Consider the following 8,028-nt stretch of genomic DNA (forward strand, 5'->3'; position numbering starts at 1 on the left):
CTGATATCAATTGTAGAAAAGTGTGTCAATGAAGTTCACTTACCTGCTAGTTAGACTGCATCTTCTCCCACTTTGTTATGTAGAAACTCATTTTGACTCCAATTTGCTGATACCAAGTGTTGAAGGTGACACTGATACCAATTTGATATCCCTTGTGTGTTCTTTGATACCCAATGTATGTTCTCCCCCTGTGCAGGTAACTTTCCCTCTTTGCAGGAAACTCTCCCGGTGGTCCAATTGTGATTTCAATTAAGTACAAATTGAATAGACAATGAAAGACCTCACAAGAAAGGACTGATGAGCACATCCCAAAATCTCAAACATACTGGTACAACCATAGACACTTGATCTCCCCTATGTTCAGTATATCTGATACTAATCAGAAGATATGGTTGTGAACTCCCCCTGAACCATAGATCTTAGGTCTTCATTGGCTGTCATGTCTTGAACCAGGGCACCAATTTGCACCTTATACCGGTTGAGCTGAATGCATAAGTGATCTACTAATTATCTTCCAACTCCATGACATCCATCACATCTTATGACATGATCTTACTTGACCACAATGCCAAGTCACATCACCATCATGTCAACCACCAAAACTGGTCAAATCAAAATGATGCATGCACATAAGGTTAACTACCAGACCAACACAATGTCATTTAGGTATTGTCCAATATCACTTGAGACATAATTTACTTAATCCACACCACTAGAGTTATTATAATGATCCTGGAGCATATTGACTTACATAACCTGTAATACTGGTCAATATCCATATCGGTTAACATGCTATACATACCGATTTACTATACTGGATCAACATCTCCATTGGAGCACCTTCCTTTAACCTTTGTCTTCTTATGTCAAGTACCTCTGATCTCAATGGAAATTTGAACCATCCACTGACACGTGCGATAGTAATTCATCTCTCATACATATATGTGTAGCCAAGGCACTAACTACACACACACTACCATCTTATCTTCTCCCTTATTCTGATAGCATCTTGACTTTTCATTTGTCCTTCTCACTAAGGGTGTGAATAATGTGATCAGTATGTCACTTCTTCTAAGGTTTTGCATCTCCCTTAAGCCTTAGGAGATGTCACCTCTGCATTGAGTGCATAGTGTCGGTCCATGGTTCTACTCTATTGCTTCTTCCTCCATACCTGCTTGGTCTCACTCCTCTTCTCATTTTCAGTCTTTGGAGTAGGTCTTACCTTCTTCTTTGGATTGGTTCTTTCTCTACTAGATTCTATAGCATGACCAGAAGCATTTTTGTAGAAGCAGACTGTGTTCATACCAAACACATGATTAGAGGACCTTCTATCAAACCGGTTTGATCTTCTTCTCTTGATCATGCTATTGTAACTGGCTACCAGAACCGATAGACTTCTTGAACTTGCAGGAGAACTTCTCCTTTGGTTCCATGTGGGCCTTTGATTCCCATATGCTCTATAACCACTTCCATATTGAGTATAGTTGTTATATTGGCTTCCATATGACTGCAAGTTCTTCTTTCTACAATCATGACTTCTATGGCCAAAACCATTACATCTTTGACAAGGTAGATTGTTATTCCCAGAAAAAGCATTTTGTCTATTCCTAGACCTCATTTTGCATTCATGTGCCCTAGATCATAATCTTTGCAAGAAAAGAAGTAACTGGAGAAGGAGGGCATATTACTTACAAATTTATTTTGCCAAGCATGAGGTGATCTTATCGGCATGGTTTCTCCATTTCTACTTCTCCGGGGATTGTTCTTGGGAACAACATCATCTCTTTGTCTTCTACCAGCAGAAGGTCTTCTAGGTTGTCTCCTTATGTTCCAATTTCTGAATAAGCCTTCTTCTCTTATCTTTCCTTTCCCTCTAGGATCAACATTATTCCTTTCTGTAGCACCAGTCTTCATCCGAATATCTTCATCGGTTGTAGTTAGGTTAACCTTCTTCCTTGGAGCATTCTTGACTATGAAGGTTTGTCTCTTGTTATTTCCATTTGAGGAGATACAATGAATGTCCTTTTGGGGTACATCCTTGCTTGTGGAGCATTCACCGGTATCAAGACCTAATCCTCAAGTATCCTTGGAGTGTTTTTGTTTCTTCAACATTTTGTCCAAGGCATGACTGCTGCTATCAAACCGGATCCTCACCTTGAGCTCATCTTGGCACTTTTCATGGTCTTTTTGAAGATTCTCCATTTCTCCTTTTATCCACATTCTTTATCCTTTGCCTCCACTTAAAGCACCAACTCCTCACATCTACTCACCTTGGCATCAAAGGCTGATTTTAATTCATCAATCATTCCTTTGCCTTCTTCTAGTTGATTTGTCAACATGCATATTTTCTTGTCTAAATCTTCAAGACATGTTCTCAACTGGTTGCATTGTTCATGAACTAAATCTTTATAAGTCTTAGAACCATTCCTAACATTTCTTAGTTCATCTAGAGCACTTACCAGCTCCCCTTCAAGATCAACTTCAACCTCAACTTCTTTTTTATCCTCTTCCTCATTGCCAAACAAATCTTAACAGTGGGATTCATCTTGTTGGAAATTTGGAGGAATTGATTATGTGTTGCATTGATGTTTATCATTGATGTCAACACTAGCTATTTTGTTGTCTACCAGGTTCCTGTAGAGTGGTTGGATTATGATGAATATAACTGAGATATGTTTCAGTTGTTGGAATTAGTTTGGATTGGTTCTTCATGTGTTCCTAGTGTGTATCTCATTCAATTGATTTGGGATTTGATGATCTAGAAGCTATCATTTGTTCTGGTAAGCCTTTTGGTTGCTGGTAAGGGTTTTAGTAGAAGAGCTTTGTTGAATATCTTTTGATGAATCCAATAAGTGGTGTTGGTGTGGCTTCTAGAAGGTTAGTAGGATGTTGATGGTTGTCATGTTCATGTTCCAGTTGATTGATGGTGTTTTATTTGGCTTATGGTGACCTATTTTAGGTGTAGTTCTATTTCATTAGGTTATGGACCAGTTTATGTAATGTGTTGGTTGATGCTCCTGATGCATTACTAGTTGGATTTATTGATTGGTTTATGTTGTTTCGGTCTTAGGCCAACTTGGTTTATCATTGGTTTGTAGGATTATGTAAAGGATTTATTGTATTATTTTTTAGGTGGTCGACCTAGTTGTTTAGGTCTCGGGTTGGTATATATATGATGTAAGTTCTCTTTGTAGATCAAGGTAATGGATGGTTATGGGATTATCTGTGTGCGGATAAGGTTGTAATCATATGTAGAGGTTTTGATCAATCACAGATGATCAAATTGGGTTTGTGTAAGAGGTTTAAGACCTCTGGTATTGAGCTTAACCAGAACTATACTCAAGCATATGAGTCTGGATTTATTTTGTAGTCAGTGAGACTCCTTTTGTGATGAGAAGTGCGCTCTAGACAATGTTCCCTCCTACATGTGCATGCCACTCTTATTGTAATCACATGCTTCCTACAAAATTATTATTTGACTGTGGGTAGGGTTCCCACTGTACTTTTTCCCTTTACCGGATTTTCCACATACAAATCCTAGTGTTTTGTGTTGTGGATGGATGGTAATTATTCTATGATTTATGTTTGTGCTTAATTGATATATCTATTATTCTAGTATTTAGTTTATGCATTCTGGTAAAAGGTTATTTGTTCTTAAAGTTTCATAATCTATTGACAACTCATTCACGCCCCCTCTCAATTTTCCACCGGTTATCCTAACAATTGGTATCAGATCCTAGTCCTCTCTACAAAAGCTTAATCGCTTGAGGGAGATCCTATGGCATCTAATAGTTCATCTGTAGTTATTTTTTGGAGAGAAACCCCTATGATTGATTCAACAAATTACAGAGTATGGAAGATTCAGATGGACACTCATTTGAGATGTATTGGGAAAGAAATTTGGGAGATCATTGAGAAAGGCTATACCCCTTATAATCTGACATCTGGCAATCCTCCTCCAATAAACTTGGATAAGAACATTGAAAATGACTGTAGAGCTAGAGAAGCCCTCTTGAGTGCACTTTCTAATCAGAAAATAATGGGATTAACTGGCAAACCATCTGCAAAGGCTATATGGGATAAGATGGAGACTCTGAATGAAGGTGACCCTACTGTTAAAATTGTTAAACTTGATGGTAACTGGGTGAGGTATAAGAACCTAAAAATAGAGGAAGATGAAAGGATTACTATTTTTATGGAAAGAGTTAATGAAATTGTTATGATAATTCAGTGCTATGGTGGATCTCTGAGCGAAGATGAAATTGTTTCTAAAGTACTAAGAGCTTTGTCACTAACTTACAAGATGAAAGCTATTGCACTTAATGAGCTGAGAATAATGTCTAACACCTCTGTCAACATGGATACTTTGGTTGAAAAGTTGTCTTCCTTTGAGCTTGAAGAATTTGGTCCTCAAGGAGCTACAAAGATTGAATCTTCTTTTCATGCATCTACATCATCAACCAACAAGAGTGATTGGAAATATTTATATGCAAAGGAACTGGAAGAAATGAAGAAAGAATATGGAGAGTTTGAGCAAATTGAAGCCCTATTTTCTATAAGAGTACCTAAAGGTCCAACAGGAAGTAAGTATGAAGGAAAATCACCTTTTAAATGTCTTACATGTAATAAGATAAGTCATTTTGCATCTAGATGTCCTGAGAGGAATTCAAGATTTGAAGAGAAAGCTAGAAGACCTTTTAGGTCTAACCATGATTATCACAACAAGCATACGTTAAGGAGAAACAAACACAAATCATGCTACTATATGGATGAGGAAGGTGTGACTAATTCTGATGATGAACCAACACAAGATTCAACTAGTGGATCTGGCAGTGGAAAGGAATGTGTATTTTTGGATATCAAGGAAGATTCTTCGGAACCTATCATTCAAAATGTGGAAAAGGCCCTTGCTGCTAAAGTTGAAGACAAGGATGAATAGGTAATAAACAGTGGATGCTCACATCATATGACTAGAGATAAAATGAAGTTTCTATATTTGCAAGAATTTGATGGTGGTCTGGTTATATTTGGAGATGACAAAGCATGCATGAACAAAGGAAGAGGAACTATATCTTTGGATGGTAAGCATAAGACTAATAATGTTTATTATGTTGAAGGTTTAAGGCATAATATTTTGAGTGTAGGATAGTTGGTGGATAAGGAATTTCAATTGCAATCAAAGGATGAAAAATACAAAATCATCAATAGATCTGGATTGGAGATTGCAACTGGTACTCAGACTAAAGGTAACATCTTTCATTTGAACTCTGGTGAGAAGACATGTTTGATTGCACAAATTGATGAGAGTTGGCTATGACATAAGAGGTTGTATCTTTCAAATTTTGATTGCATTGTAAAGATCAGTTCAACTAAGGTTGTTAGAGATATACCTAAGATTGTGAAGCCCTATAATCTGGTATGAAAGGAATGTCAAATGGGAAAGTAGGTCAGAACTTATTTTAAGAGTATACAAGACAAATCCAATGATATTCTTCATCTTATTCATACTGATTTATATGGTCCTGCTAGAGTAAAAATTTTATAGGGAGATAGATATTTCATGCTAATCATTGATGACTATTATAGAATGATGTGGGTTACTTTTCTAAGGGAGAAATATGAAGTCTTTGAAAACAAGATATTTAAAGCTAAAGTTGAGATAGAGATAGGATTGAAGATTAAGTACTTAAGGTATGATCAAGGTGGTGAATTCACATCCACTGAATTAGATAGTTATTGTGAGAAGAATGGGATAAGGAGACAATAGTCAGCACCCCAGACACCTCAACAAAATGTTGTTGTGGAAAGAAAGAACATAACTATCTTGGATACAGATAGAACTATGATGATAGAAGCTAATTTGCCTCATATCTATTGGAGAGAAGCTGTGAGAACGGTAATATATACATTAAACAAAGTTCATATCAAAGGAGACACCAATAAGACACCTTATGAGTTATGGTTTTGTCATACACCTACAGTTAAGTATTTTATAATCTTTGGTAGTAAATGCTATATTAAAAGAGATGATTCCATTGGAAAGTTTGATCCTAGATGTGATGAAGGGATATTTCTTGTTTATTCTAATGAAAGAAAAGCTTATAGATGTTATAAAAAAGATTGCAGAGAATTGTGGAAGTGCTAATGTCAAGGTGGATGAGTAGTACAAAGGTCAAATCAAAACTTATGAGAGAGAATCGGAACTAGAGATGATCATAAATGAACCGGTAGCACTTATACCAAAATAAAATGTTGAACTAGTTACCTCGACAGTATCAAAAAATTCAACAATAACTGAATATCAGAGCAGAGAAATAGAAAGTTAGAAGACCTCTAAGTATGTAAGGTTAAATCATTCAGAAGATCAGATCATTGGAGACAAGAACAAAGGAGTAATTATTAGCAAATGACACTCTATTGGTTGGTTTCACTATGTTGTCATTGATGGCAACATGATTTTGGGTTCTGACTTCATATGGTGTACCGACAGGCACTTCACGGATTCTACACCGGCGCCATCACCGGCACTAGCACCAGCATCGACAGGACAAAAGATTTCTTTGGTCACCGACAATGCAGGCCGACTTGGTATGGTAAAGGTTATCGGTATTGGAGGCCAACACATCTTGGATCCAGCATCGGCAACTTGTCTTAATGTTTATACATTTATGTTATTTGGTCGACATGTAATCTGATTTTGTATATATCTTTGTAAGCCGACATAAGGCATAAAAGTTGTATAGGGTATATAGGTCAGTTTGATAGATCATTTTGATATATGGACTTAGAATGGATATGGATATGTAATATGATGCGAAACTACTCAAAGAGATCATGTATGTGAGGAATTTATTGTAAGGGTTAATCCAGTAAAGCAGTTGAGGGTTTTAACCAGAATAGACAAAGCTTAAACCGGAACTGTATTCTGGCATAAGAGATGCTATCTTAGAATTTCATACTTCTCCAGATTGTTGTCTGGAATTCTATGTAGTCAGTGAGGCTCCTATTGTGATTGAGTAGTGTGCTCTAGGCTGTAAGCCTTCTTGCAAGTGCAAGCCCATCATATATTGTAATATCTCTTCATATGGCCAGTGAATTGATATTGTGGGTCACAAATCCCACTGTGGTTTTTCCTCTTTGAGGTTTTCCACATATAAATCTGTGTGTTATGATTCTCATTTATGTGTTTGGCTTATTGGTTGCTTCTGTAGGGTCCACCCTTGACTTGACTTGTTTGACTAGAGTTGACCTTTAATTCATCCGTGATAGACACTATTGGGCATAGGCTATTTCAGATGATTTATAGGATGTTCATACTATCATTAATGATCGTGTGATTTATTAGACACTATATGCTTATTATGTGATTGACTATCAAAATATCATATTGATCATGTGATTTGATGAGCATAATTGTTGATGGATTTTACATGCCTTACTATAATCGTGAATTATACGAATCATGCACTTGATGATGTTTTTATGTACTAACCATATTTAATGATTATCTATGATGAGTTGATCTTATGGTGTGTTTGATTGTTGTATGACTGTCTTCAGGATAGAGACAATTCCACATCACTCATTGCGAGCGGGATGTGTCATTGCAATTCTCTAACCCTTGTCTGTTATTATATATATATATGTCGTATCGTTGCTTTGTGGATGAAGGATTTGTAGGTACCAGACATCCACTCCACCTGGCTCCACAGGTCCGAGCGTGTCTTTAAATCCCAATGGTATGTGGTTCGGAGTTGGCACAATTTCCCCTCACATACTCTAGGTCTAAGTTGTATATATATATGCATATGCATATGTCGCATCGTTGCTTTGTGGATGAAGGATTTGTAGGTACCAGACATCGACTCCACTTGGCTCCACAGGTCCAAGCGTGTCTTTAAATCCCAATGGTATGTGGTTCAGAGTTGGCACAATTTCCCCTCACATACTCTAGGTATAAGCTGTTCACTGCGAGTCATCAGTGTCTTGGCGCAAGTCGTCATGATAGTTAGTAAGCTGGGTTTCTTC

This window comes from Cryptomeria japonica, chromosome 1, assembly GCF_030272615.1.
Source record: "Cryptomeria japonica chromosome 1, Sugi_1.0, whole genome shotgun sequence".
Classification (NCBI taxonomy): domain Eukaryota; kingdom Viridiplantae; phylum Streptophyta; class Pinopsida; order Cupressales; family Cupressaceae; genus Cryptomeria; species Cryptomeria japonica.